The sequence below is a fragment of the Aegilops tauschii genome, chromosome 2, assembly GCF_002575655.3.
Source record: "Aegilops tauschii subsp. strangulata cultivar AL8/78 chromosome 2, Aet v6.0, whole genome shotgun sequence".
Taxonomy (NCBI): Eukaryota; Viridiplantae; Streptophyta; class Magnoliopsida; order Poales; family Poaceae; genus Aegilops; species Aegilops tauschii.
The window spans coordinates 510685456-510699431 of record NC_053036.3 but is presented as its reverse complement, the minus strand read 5'-3'; positions in this window follow the sequence as shown (position 1 = coordinate 510699431).

The window sequence follows — 13976 nt, the reverse complement described above, 5'->3', positions numbered from 1 at the left end:
CTGTTAATCGCAGAATCGTGTCATTCTTGTTTTCCTTGTCATTTGCAAACCGTGCATCCGTTTCCGGTGATCTTTATATAGATTTCGACCGAAATCATCTCATATTTCCAGTGGCATACTTGGTTTGCCAATTTACTGCCTTGTTCATCCTTTTTCTTCCGGAGCACGCATACGCATCGCATATCATATCTCGCATATCATGCATGTATTGCATCGTGTTGTTTGTGCATTTCCCGTGATTGATTGTGGTTCCATTGCTTGTGTTCTTGCTGCGGTTAGAGCCGGGAGACGAGTTCGTGAACAAGGAACCTGTTGAGTACGCTTACGAGGATCAAGCTTTCAACAACTCTGGGAACCTTGCAGGCAAGATGACCATACCCTTGAAATCACTTCTCTCTTTGCTTTGCTAGTTGTCCGCTCTATTGCTATGCTGCGCTACCTACTGATGGGGAACGTAGTAATTTCAAAAAAAAATCCTACGCACACACAAGATCATGGTGATGCATAGCAACGAGAGGGGAAAGTGTTGTCCACGTACTCTCGTAGACCGACAGCGGAAGCGTTATCAAAACGCGGTTGATGTAGTCGTACGTCTTCACGATCCGACCGATCAAGTACCGAACGTATGGCACCTCCAAGTTCTACACATGTTCAGCTCGATGACGTCCCTCGAACTCCGATCCAGCCGAGTGTTGAGGTAGAGTTTCGTCAGCACGACGGCGTGGTGACGATGATGATGTTCCACCGACGCAGGGCTTCGCCTAAGCTCCGCAACAGTATTATCGAGGTGTAATATGGTGGAGGGGGGCACCGCACACGGCTAAAATATCGTATATCAAGTGTGTAGAGAGGTACCCCCCTGCCCCCGTATATAAAGGAGCAAGGGGGAGGCCGGCTGCCTATGGGCGCGCCAACCCAACAAGTACCTTTGGAGACACCTGTAGAGCACCTTTATAATCACCCATTTACCTTGTGACGATTGGTAGCACACAAAGTGTTCCTCTGGTAACCGGGAGTTGCATAATCTCATAGTTATTGGAACATGCATAAGTCATGAAGAAAGCAATAGCAACATACTAAACGATCGGGTGCTAAGCTAACGGATTGGGTCATGTCAATCACGTCATTCTCCTAATGAGGTGATCCCGTTAATCAAATGACAACTCATGTCTATGGCTAGGAAACATAACCATCTTTGATTAATGAGCTAGTCAAGTAGAGGCATACTAGTGACACTCTGTTTGTCTATGTATTCACACATGTATTATGTTTCCGGTTAATACAATTCTAGCATGAATAATAAACATTTATCATGATATAAGGAAATAAATAATACTTTATTATTGCCTCTAGGGCATATTTCCTTCAGTCTCCCACTTGCACTAGAGTCAATAATCTAGATTACACAGTAATGATTCTCACACCCATGGAGTCTTGGTGCTGATCATGTTTTGCTCGTGGAAGAGGCTTAGTCAGCGGATCTGCAACATTCAGATCCGTATGTATCTTGCAAATTTCTATGTCTCCCACCTGGACTAAATCTCGGATGGAATTGAACCGTCTTCTGATGTGCTTGGTCCTCTTGTGAAATCTGGATTCCTTTGCTAAGGCAATTGCACCAGTATTGTCACAAAAGATTTTCATTGGTCCCGATGTACTAGGTATGACACCTAGATCGGATATGAACTCCTTCATCCAGACTCCTTCATTTGCTGCTTCCGAAGCAGCTATGTATTCCGCTTCACACGTAGATCCCGCCACGACACTTTGCTTAGAATTGCACCAACTGACAGCTCCACCGTTCAATGTAAATACGTATCCGGTTTGCGATTTCGAATCGTCCGGATCAGTGTGAAAGCTTGCATGAACGTAACCTCTTACGATGAGCTCTTTGTCACCTCCATAAACGAGAAACATATCCTTAGTCCTTTTCAGGTATTTCAGGATGTTCTTGACCGTTGTCCAGTGATCCACTCCTGGATTACTTTGGTACCTCCCTGCTAAACTTATAGCAAGGGACACATCAGGTCTGGTACACAGCATTGCATACATGATAGAGCCTATGGCTGAAGCATAGGGAACATCTTTCATCTTCTCTCTATCTTCTGCAGTGGTCGGGCATTGAGTCTTACTCAATCTCGCACCTTGTAATACAGGCAAGAACCCTTTCTTTGCTTGATCCATTTGAACTTCTTCAAAACTTTGTCAAGGTATGTGCTTTGTGAAAGTCCAATTAAGCGTCTTGATCTATCTCTATAGATCTTTATGCCTAATATATATGTAGCTTCACCGAGGTCTTTCATTGAAAAACTCTTATTCAAGTATCTCTTTATGCTATCCAGAAATTCTATATCATTTCCAATCAGTAATATGTCATCCACATATAATATCAGAAATGCTATCGAGCTCCCACTCACTTTCTTGTAAATACAGGCTTCTCCAAAAGTCTGTATAAAACCAAATTCTTTGATCACACTATCAAAGCGTTTATTCCAACTCCGAGAGGCTTGCACCAGTCCATAAATGGATCGCTGGAGCTTGCACACTTTGTTAGCTCCCTTTGGATTGACAAAACCTTCCGGTTGCATCATATACAACTCTTCTTCCAGAAATCCATTCAGGAATGCAGTTTTGACATCCATTTGCCAAATTTCATAATCATAAAATGTGGCAATTGCTAACATGATTCGGACAGACTTAAGCATCGCTACGGGTGAGAAGGTCTCATCGTAGGCAATCCCTTGAACTTGTCGAAAACCTTTCGCAACAAGTCGAGCTTTATAGACAGTAACATTACCATCAGCGTCAGTCTTCTTCTTGAAGATCCATTTGTTTTCAATGGCTTGCCGACCATCGGGCAAGTCAACCAAAGTCCATACTTTGTTCTCATACATGGATCCCATCTCGGATTTCATGGCTTCAAGCCATTTTGCGGAATCTGGGCTCACCATCGCTTCTTCATAGTTCGTAGGTTCACCATGGACTAGTAACATGACCTCCAGAACAGGATTACCGTACCACTCTGGTGCAGATCTTGATCTAGTTGACCTACGAAGTTCAGTAATAACTTGATCTGAAGTTTCATGATCATTATCATTAACTTCCTCACTAATTGGTGTAGGTGTCGCAGAAACTGATTTCTGCGATGATCTACTTTCCAATAAGGGAGCAGGTATAGTTACCTCATCAAGTTCTACTTTCCTCCCACTCACATCTTTTGAGAGAAACTCCTTCTCTAGAAAGGATTCATTTTTAGCAACGAATATCTTGCCTTCGGATCTGTGATAGAAGGTGTACCCAACAGTCTCCTTTGGGTATCCTATGAAGACACATTTCTCCGATTTAGGTTCGAGCTTATCAGGTTGAAGTTTCTTCACATAAGCATCGCAACCCCAAACTTTAAGATACGACAACTTTGCTTTCTTGCCAAACCATAGTTCAAAAGGTGTCGTCTCAACGGATTTCGATGGTGTCCTATTTAGAGTGAATGCAGCCGTCTCTAAAGCATAACCCCAAAACGATAGCGGTAAATCAGTAAGAGACATCATAGATCGCACCATATCTAATAAAGTACGATTACGACGTTCAGACACACCATTACGCTGTGGTGTTCCGGGTGGCGTGAGTTGCGAAACTATTCCGCATTGTTTCAAATGTAAGCCAAACTCGTAACTCAAATATTCTCCTCCACGATCAGATGAATTTTATTTTCTTGTTACGATGATTTTCAACTTCACTCTGAAATTCTTTGCACTTTTCAAATGTTTCAGACTTATGTTTCATTAAGTAGATATACCCATATCTGCTCAAATCATCTGTGAAGGTGAGAAAATAACGATATCCGCCACGAGCCTCAATATTCATCGAACCACATACATCTGTATGTATGATTTCCAACAAATCTGTTGCTCTCTCCATAGTTCTGGAGAACGGTGTTTTGGTCATCTTGCCCATGAGGCATGGTTCGCAAGTACCAAGTGATTCAAAATCAAGTGATTCCAAAATTCCATCAGTATGGAGTTTCTTCATGCGCTTTACACCGATATGACCCAAACGGCAGTGCCACAAATAAGTTGCACTATCATTATTAACTCTGCATCTTTTGGCTTCGACATTATGAATATGCGTATCACTACTATCGAGATTCATTAAAAATAGACCACTCTTCAAGGGTGCATGACCATAAAAGATATTATTCATATAAATAGAACAACCATTATTCTCTGATTTAAATGAATAACCCTCTCGCATTAAACAAGATCCAGATATAATGTTCATGCTCAACGCTGGCACCAAATAACAATTATTTAGGTCTAAAACTCATCCCGAAGGTAGATGTAGAGGTAGCGTGCCAACGGCGATCACATCGACTTTGGAACCATTTCCCACGCGCATCGTCACCTCATCCTTAGCCAATCTTCTCTTAATCCGTAGCCCCTGTTACGAGTTGCAAATATTAGCAACAGAACCAGTATCAAATACCCAGGTGCTACTGCGAGTATTAGTAAGGTACACATGTATATCACATATACCTTTGTTAACCTTGCCATCCTTCTTATCCGCCAAATACTTGGGGCAGTTCCGCTTCCAGTGACCAGTCTGCTTACAGTAGAAGCACTCAGTTTCAGGCTTAGGTCCAGATTTGGATTTCTTCTCCTGAACAGCAACTTGCTTGCTGTTCTTCTTGAAGTTCCTTTTCTTCTTCCCTTTGCCCTTTTTCTTGAAACTAGTGGTTTTATTGACCATCAACACTTGATGCTCCTTTTTGATTTCTACCTCCGCTGCCTTTAGAATTGCGAAGAGTTCATCACGAAGCTCTTGTAGCTTGGTGGCAGTGATTGAAGAATTCTGTCAATGACGCAATCATCCGGAAGTTGAACTCCCAGTTGAATCAAGTGATTATTATACCCAGACATTCTGAGTATATGCTCACTGACGGAACTATTCTCTTCCATCTTGCAGCTATAGAACTTATTGGAGACTTCATATCTCTCAATCCGGGCATTTGCTTGAAATATTAACTTCAACTCCTGGAACATCTCATATGCTCCATGACGTTCAAAACGTCGTTGAAGGCCCGGTTCTTAGCCGTAAAGCATGGCACACTGAACTATTGAGTAGTCATCAGCTTTGCTCTGCCAGACGTTCATAACTTCTGGCGTAGCTCTTGCAGGAGGCCTGGCACCTAGCGGTGCTTCCAGGACGTAATTCTTCTGTGCAGCAATGAGGATAATCCTCAAGTTACGGACCCAGTCCGTGTAATTGCTACCATCATCTTTCAACTTAGCTTTCTCAAGGAACGCATCAAAATTCAACGGAACAACAGCACGGGCCATTTATCTACAATTAACATAGACAAGCAAGATACTATCAGGTACTAAGTTCATGATAAATTTAAGTTCAATTAATCATATTACTTAAGAACTCCCACTTAGATAGATATCCCTCTAATCATCTAAGTGATTACGTGATCCAAATCAACTAAACCATGTCCGATCATCACGTGAGATGGAGTAGTTTCAATGGTGAACATCACTATGTTGATCATATCTACTATATGATTCACGCTCGACCTTTTGGTTTCTGTGTTCCGAGGCCATATCTGCATATGCTAGGCTCGTCAAGTTTAACCTGAGTATTCCACGTGTGCAACTGTTTTACACCCGTTGTATTTGAACGTAGAGCCTATCACACCCGATCATCACGTGGTGTCTCAGCACGAAGAACTTTCACAACGGTGCATACTCAGGGAGAACACTTTTATCTTGAAATTTTAGTGAGAGATCATCTTATAATGCTACCGTCAATCAAAGCAAGATAAGATGCATAAAGGATTAACATCACATGCAATCAATATAAGTGATATGATATGGCCATCATCATCTTGTGCTTGTGATCTCCATCTCCGAAGCACCGTGCTTGTGATCTCCATCTTCGAAGCACCGTTATGATCACCATCGTTACCGGCACACCGTCTTCGTGATCTCCATCTCCGAAGCACCGTGTTCGTGATCTCCATCTCCGAAGCACCGTCATGATCACCATCATCACCGGCGCGACACCTTGATCTCCATCGTAGTATCGTTGTCGTCTCGCCAACTCATTGCTTTTACGACTATCGCTACCGCTTAGTGATAAAGTAAAACTATTACATGGCGATTGCATCTCATACAATAAAGCGACAACCATATGGCTCCTGCCAGTTGCTGATAACTCGGTTACAAAACATGATCATCTCATACAACAAATTATATCACATCATGTCTTGACCATATCACATCACAACATGCCCTGCAAAAACAAGTTAGACGTCCTCTACTTTGTTGTTGCAAGTTTTACGTGGCTGCTACGGGCCTAGCAAGAACCGTTCTTACCTACGCATCAAAACCACAACGATAGTTTGTCAAGTTGGTGTTGTTTTAACCTTCGCAAGGACCGGGCGCAGCCACACTCGGTTCAACTACAGTGAGAGAGACAGACACCCGTCAGTCACCTTTAAGCAACGAGTGCTTCGAACGGTGAAACCAGTCTCGCGTAAGCATACGCGTAATGTCGGTCTGGGCCGCTTCATCTCACAATACCGCTGAACCAAAGTATGACATGCTGGTAAGCAGTATGACTTATATCGTCCACAACTCACTTGTGTTCTACTCGTGCATAGCATCAACGCATAAAACCAGGCTCGGATACCACTGATGGGGAACGTAGTAATTTCAAAAAAATTCCTACGCACACACAAGATCATGGTGATGCATAGCAACGAGAGGGGAAAGTGTTGTCCACGTACCCTCGTAGACCGACAGCGGAAGCTTTATCACAACGCGGTTGATGTAGTCGTACGTCTTCACGATCCAACCGATCAAGTACCGAACGTACGTCACCTCCAAGTTCTACACACGTTCAGCTCGATGACGTCCCTCGAACTCCGATCCAGCCGAGTGTTGAGGGAGAGTTTCGTCAGCACGACGGCATGGTGACGATGATGATGTTCCACCGACGCAGGGCTTCGCCTAAGCTCCGCAACGGTATTATCGAGGTGAAATATGGTGGAGGGGGGCACCGCACACGGCTAAAATATCGTATATCAAGTGTGTAGAGAGGTGCCCCCCTGCCCCCGTATATAAAGGAGCAAGGGGGAGGCCGGCTGCCTATGGGCGCGCCAAGGAGAGGGGGGGAGTCCTCCTCCTAGTAGGAGTAGGACTCCCCTTTCCTAGTCCTACTAGGAAAAGAAGGGGGGAAGGAAAGAGAGGGAGAGGGAGAGGGAAAGGGGCTGCGCCCCCCTCTCCTAGTCCGACTAGGACTCCTCCTGGAAGGGGGCACGCCACCTCCTGGCTGCTGCCCTCTCTCTCCCCTCAAGGCCCACTAAGGCCCAATACTTCCCCGGGGGGTTCCGGTAACCCTCCGGCACTCCGGTTTAATCCGAAACTTCTCCGGAACACTTCCGGTGTCCGAATATAGTCGTCCAATATATCAATTTTTATGTCTCGACCATTTCGAGACTCCTCGTCATGTCCGTGATCACATCCAGGACTCCAAACAACCTTCGGTACATCAAAACATATAAACTCATAACATAACTGTCATCGTAACTTTAAGCGTGCGGACCCTTCGGGTTCAAGAACTATGTAGACATGACCGAGACACCTCTCCGGTCAATAACCAATAGCGGGACCTGGATGCCCATATTAGCTCCCACATATTCTATGAAGATCTTTATCGGTCAGACCGCATAACAACATACGTTGTTCCCTTTGTCATCGGTATGTTACTTGCCCGAGATTCGATCGTCGGTATCTCGATACCTAGTTCAATCTCGTTACCGGCAAGTCTCTTTACTCGTTCCGTAATACATCATCCTACAACTAACTCATTAGTCACAATGCTTGCAAGGCTTATAATGATGTGCATTACCGAGTGGGCCCAGAGATACCTCTCCGACAATCGGAGTGACAAATCCTAATCTCGAAATACGCCAACCCAACAAGTACCTTTGGAGACACCTGTAGAGCACCTTTATAATCACCCATTTACGTTGTGACGTTTTGTAGCACACAAAGTGTTCCTCCGGTAACAGGGAGTTGCATAATCTCATAGTTATAGGAACATGCATAAGTCATGAAGAAAGCAAGAGCAACATACTAAACGATCGGGTGCTAAGCTAACGGATTGGGTCATGTCAATCACGTCATTCTCCTAATGAGGTGATCCCGTTAATCAAATGACAACTCATGTCTATGGCTAGGAAACATAACCATCTTTGATTAACGAGCTAGTCAAGTAGAGGCATACTAGTGACACTCTGTTTGTCTATGTATTCACACATGTATTATGTTTCCAGTTAATACAATTCTAGCATGAATAATAGACATTTATCATGATATAAGGAAATAAATACTACTTTATTATTGCCTCCAGGGCATTTTTCCTTCACCTACCACTTGCTATATCATGCCTCCCATATTGCCATGTCAAGCCCCTAACCCACCTTTCCTAGCAAACCGTTGTTTGGCTAAGTTACCGCTTTTGCTCAGCCCTCTTATAGCGTTGCTAGTTGCAGGTGAAGTTGAAGTTGGTTCCATGTTGGAACATGGATATTTTGGCATATCACAATATCTCTTATTTAATTAATGCATCTATATATTTGGTAAAGGGTGGAAGGCTCGACCTTATGCCTGGTGTTTTGCTCCACTCTTGCCTCCCTAGTTTCCGTCATACCGATGTTATGTTCCTTGATTTTGCATTCCTTACGCGGTTGGGTGATTTATGGGACCCCCTTGACAGTTCGCTTTGTATAGAACTCCTCCAGCAAGGCCCAACCATGGTTTTACCATTTGACCACCTACCACCTATACTTTTCCCTTGGGTTTTCGCGAGCCCGAGGGTCATCTTTATTTTAGACCCCCCCCTGGGCCAGTGCTCCTTCGAGTGTTGGTCCGAACCGAGCTGCGTGCGGGGCCACCTTGGGGAAACTTGAGGGCTGGTTTTACTCGTAGCTAGTCTCATCCGGTGTTGCCCTGAGAACGAGATATGTGCAGCTCCTATCGAGATTTGTCGCCACATCTGGCGGCTTTGCTGGTCTTGTTTTACCATTGTCGAAATGTCTTGTAAACCAGGATTCCGAGACTGATCGGGTCTTCCCGGGAGAAGGTTTATCCTTCGTTGACCGTGAGAGCTTATAATGGGCTAAGTTGGGACACCCCTGCAGGGTATTATCTTTCGAAAGCCGTGCCCACGGTTATGAGGCAGATGGGAATTTGTTAATGTCCGGTTGTAGAGAACTTGACACTTGACTTAATTAAAATACATCAACTGTGTGTGTAGCCGTGATGGTCTCTTCTAGGCGGAGTCTGGGAAGTGAACATGGTTTGAGTTATGCATGAACGTAAGTAGTTTCAGGATCACTTCTTGATCATTCTAGCTTCGCGACCGTTGTGTTGCTTCTCTTCTCGCTCTCATTTGCGTATGTTAGCCACCATATATGCTTAGTGCCTGTTGCAGCTCCACCTCATTACACCATCCTTTCCTATAAGCTTAAATAGTCTTGATCTTGCGGGTGTGAGATTGCTGAGTCCTCGTGACTCACAGAATTCTACCAAAACAGTTGCAGGTGCCGACGATGCCAGTGCAGATGACGCAACCGAGCTCAAGTGGGAGTTCGACGAGGAACATGGTCGTTACTATGTTTCTTTTCCTGATGATCAGTAGTGGAGCCCAGTTGGGACGATCGGGGATCTAGCTTTTGGGGTTATCTTATTTTCATTTGGATTTTGACTGTAGTCAGTCTATGTGTGGATTTTGGATGATGTATGAATTAATTTATGTATTGTGTGAAGTGGCGATTGTAAGCCAACTCTCGTTATCCCATTCTTGTTCATTACATGGGATTGTGTGAAGATGACCCTTCTTGCGACAAAACCACAATGCGGTTATGCCTCTAAGTCATGCCTCGACACGTGGGAGATATAGCCGCATCATGGGCGTTACAAAACTGTTTGAAGATACGCTGTGAGGCTGGGGCTTGAGCTCCGCCCAAGATGCAGGCGATAGCACGCGGCTCCTGGAAGCCCCCAGCCCCCTCGTCTTGATGGTGGTCGTCATTCCTTCTTGGTGGTGGTGGTAGTAGAGGAAGACCGGCGTTGCCCTGAGGACGATCCTCACGAGGCTGATCCCTCCAGGTGCCCTCGCGAGGCTGATCCTGCCAGCGGTCCTCATGAGGCCGGTCGCGCCATTCCTAGCGTGGGCCACGGTCATCCAAGCGTCCGCCACCACATCCTCCTCCTCGGCCATAGCCCCGGTCGTTGTGCTCGGGGCGTCGACCGAAGCGGCCTTCTCGAATGGCTCTGAGCTCTTGACAGTCGCTAGTGTTGTGGCTATGCAGGTTATGGAAGGCGCAGAACGGTCGGCTGCTCTTGGATGACTCGGGCTGGTCTCTGCCGCGCTTGGTGTCTAGCTCCGCTGCAAGCACGGCTGCTCCCTTGCGCTTCACGTCCTTGGCCTTGGCTTTCTTCTCCTACGGGTCCGCAGCCGGGGGCTCGAGGAGGGAGAGGCGCCCCTCCTCAGCTCTTGCGCACTTTGTCGCCAGGTTGAAAGCTCTAGAGACATGCACAGCTCCTCGTGGATGGCGAGCTCCTCCTTCATCTTGACGTCGCGGATGCCATCAGAGAACGTGGAGATGATGGCCTCGTCCGTCACCTTGGGGATCAAGGCGAACATTGTTGAAGCACTTGATGTTCTTCTGGAGGGTCTCTCCTAGTTGTTGCTTGACGCGGCGCAGGTCACCTGCGGCCGGTGGGCGGTCGTGAGTGCCCTGGAAGTTGGCGATGAAACGGTCTTGCATCTCGTTCCAAGAGGAGATCGAGCCTGGAGGCAGGTTCAGGAGCCAGGAGCGGGCACCATCCGTGAGAGCCATGGGGAACCAGTTCACCATGACTTTCTCGTCACCGTTGGCCGCCTCGATGCTCAGTTCGTAGAGCTGCAGGAACTCCATGGGGTCGGGGGTGCCATCGTAGTGAGGAGCCAGATCCGGCTTGAACTTGCCCGGCCAGGCGACGCTACGCAGCTTAGGGGTGAAGGCGCGGCAGCCTGCTGTGGTCACCGGGACTCTACACTGGTGGGGAACTTGTCCTTGATGGGGTCCGCGCACCGCCACCATGGGCGGCATGCGGTCTTGCCGTGGTGGCGCAGGGAGCGCGGGGGAGTTTTCTCGTGGCCGAGGGACTTCTTGGCAGCTTCTTTCTTCTTGCGCGGGCGCCGGACGCGGCAGGTCGCGCCGTGGGGCCGCGCGCCTTGGAGCCAAGACTCCGTCTTGGGGCAGAGGTGGTGGAGGCGCTCCATGGGCTACGCTGCCCATGGCTGGTGGGGGGCGAGGTAGCGAGAGGGACGGCGCAGGGGAGCCCCCTGCGGCGCTGACAAGCTCGGCGATGCGGTCGAGCCCGTCCTCGTAGAGGTCGTCAATGGGGTGGTAGCGCAGGAGCTCGCGCGCCACGGAAGCGCGACGAGCGTGGGATGACGAACCGGCCGGGGTCAGCGATGGAGTGGCGGTGCGGCCGTCCCGCCGCACCGAGGGGTGCAGCGAGGATACTTGCTGCTCGTTCCCCACCGGGCCGATGGTGGCGTTGGCGGCAGGCGACGGAGAACGACGGGGTGGCCCGCCGGCGGGAGCCGTCTGAGCAACGCGGGCGGCGAGGGCAGCCCGACACTCAGCGCGAGCGCGGCGCGCGTCCGCCATGGAGACGATGAAGCAACGAGATGCAGAGCGACGGAAGGGAAGCTTCGGCGCACCCCTACCTGGCGCGCCAAATGTCGGATCACGGGTTCCGGCAAAACCCTCAAGGTTCGAACACTGGGATGCGCACGAAGATCTCCCCCTACCGATCCACGTCCTAGCTTCTCTAAGATCTCAAGGGCTAACTCGACGAACTCGCAATACAAGGGACACAAGATTTATACTCTTTCGGGCCACCGTTGTGGTGTAATATCCTACGCCGCCTTTGGCTCCATGGTGACCTCCGTCTTGCCGTCCTGCTGGTCTTGGTCTCGTTGCACTGATATGGAAACCTTTGCTTGACGCCTCGATACTCCGCGCCTGCGCTTGCTTCCTTAGCACCAAAGAGGAAACAAGGACACTGCGCGCTGGCACCCGCCTAGCGCCCGCCTGGTCTTGATCGTCATGGCTCACGTCACGAGAACCTCGCGAGGTTTGCCTTGCCTTGATCTCTCCACCCCTCGTGAGCCAAACTGGTGAGGATGCTCCTGAGGAGGTCTTGTGCCGTCTGCCTCGCGAGGCTTGGCCCCTCGCGAGGGTCTTGAGTGCTTGTTGGTGAAGATGGGCTGTACGGGCCCGCTCGCAGAGCCACGCCATGGGCAGCAGGCAGGCAAGTGTTGGGACCCCCGTTCCCAGAACGCCGACAGCGCCGGCCGGACCTTGTCCAATCCCTCCTGGTTGATCACTGTCGATCGACCAAGCGCCGGCTCCAACCCAGGCGGAGATTCTGCGGGCGCACATGCCTTCCCTTTCTTCTTTGCCCTCGCAGCCATGGCGGTAGAAGTGAATGGATGCTGGCGTGGAATCTAGGGGAGAAGGTACGAGCTCGTGGAGAAGGGGAGAAGCGGAGGACAGGCGAGACGGGCAACGATGGCTGAGCCACACTTGCAACGGTCTGCCGTTAAGTCTAGCGGTTGTCGAGGCTGCGTGGGGAGGTGGAGGCGCCCACGTCCCGTCATGCGCCACGTGTCGAGCAGGCACGCAGGCGGTTGGGGCCTGCGGCACTTCGCCCTTGCCCTTTGGCTTCGCCTCAAAGCCAAGTCCGAGCGCGCCTTGGGCCCCGGGGCTACTGTCGGCGTTCTAGGAACCAGGGTACCCAGACTTGCCTGCTTGTGGCCCACGGTGTGGCTCCATCAGCGGCCTGGTACGGCCCACCTTCGGCATCAACAACAGAAGACCCTCGCGAGGCGGACGACGCCAAGGCCTCCGGAAGGAGCGGCCACCTTAGCCCGGCTCCTGAGGAGCAGAGATTTCTATGCTGGCGCCCACCTCATGAGGTTAAGGTGACGCAAGCCATGACGACCAAGGCCAGGCGGGCGCCATCGGGCGCAGTACAGTAGGTTTCCTCTTTGATGCTAAAGAGGCAAGTGCAGACGCGGAGTCCCTAGGAATCAGCCAAAGGTTTCCATTTCCGTGCTACAAGACCAAGACCGTCAGGACGGCAGGACGGAGGTCATCGCCAGGCTCACCACGATGTCACGACCAGAAGCTTTGCAGGTGAAGACCATCTTTCATCAGGATAAGATGTACTAGTTGTCTTCCTTCAAACTTGTCCATTGTGGGATTCCTTCCCGCCTTCATTTTTTGGCGGAAGAGCACCAAGGCCACAATAAATATAGCCTAGCCACCACCAGGAGTGGGGATCGACATCCACCCTTCCTCACCATCTCACAACAACACAAGAACATACCTCCTCAGGTTGTTCTTCCCCTGTACTAGTTCATCCTCAGCCACCTTCAAGCTAATCCACCACAAAGCAGGAGTAGGGTATTACACTGCAAGGTGGCCCGAACCTAGGTAAAATGTTGTGTCCCCTTTCATTCCAGTCCAACGAGCTAGGCCGTGGGATCAACGAGTTGGCAGACTGGGGAGATTGACTTCTTCGCACGCACCCCAGAGTTCGAATCTATCTAGGGTCTGTGGAGCCCCGAATCCGACAAATACCAACTATACCATGCTCAATTAAAATAAACTATGTCCAAACTGCTTTATGTGACTTAGCAGCCGGTGTTAGTGTTATGCCTTTCTCCTTATATGAAAAGACTTGGTTTGAATAAAATCACACCTACTGAAAATTCATTGTAAATGGCTAACAAATCAACTGCCACTTCTATTGGTGTATGTGTGGATGTGCCCGTTGTACTTGCAAATGTTATTATCTTAACAACAGACTTTGCTATACTTGATATGCCCGAGGACGACAACATGCACT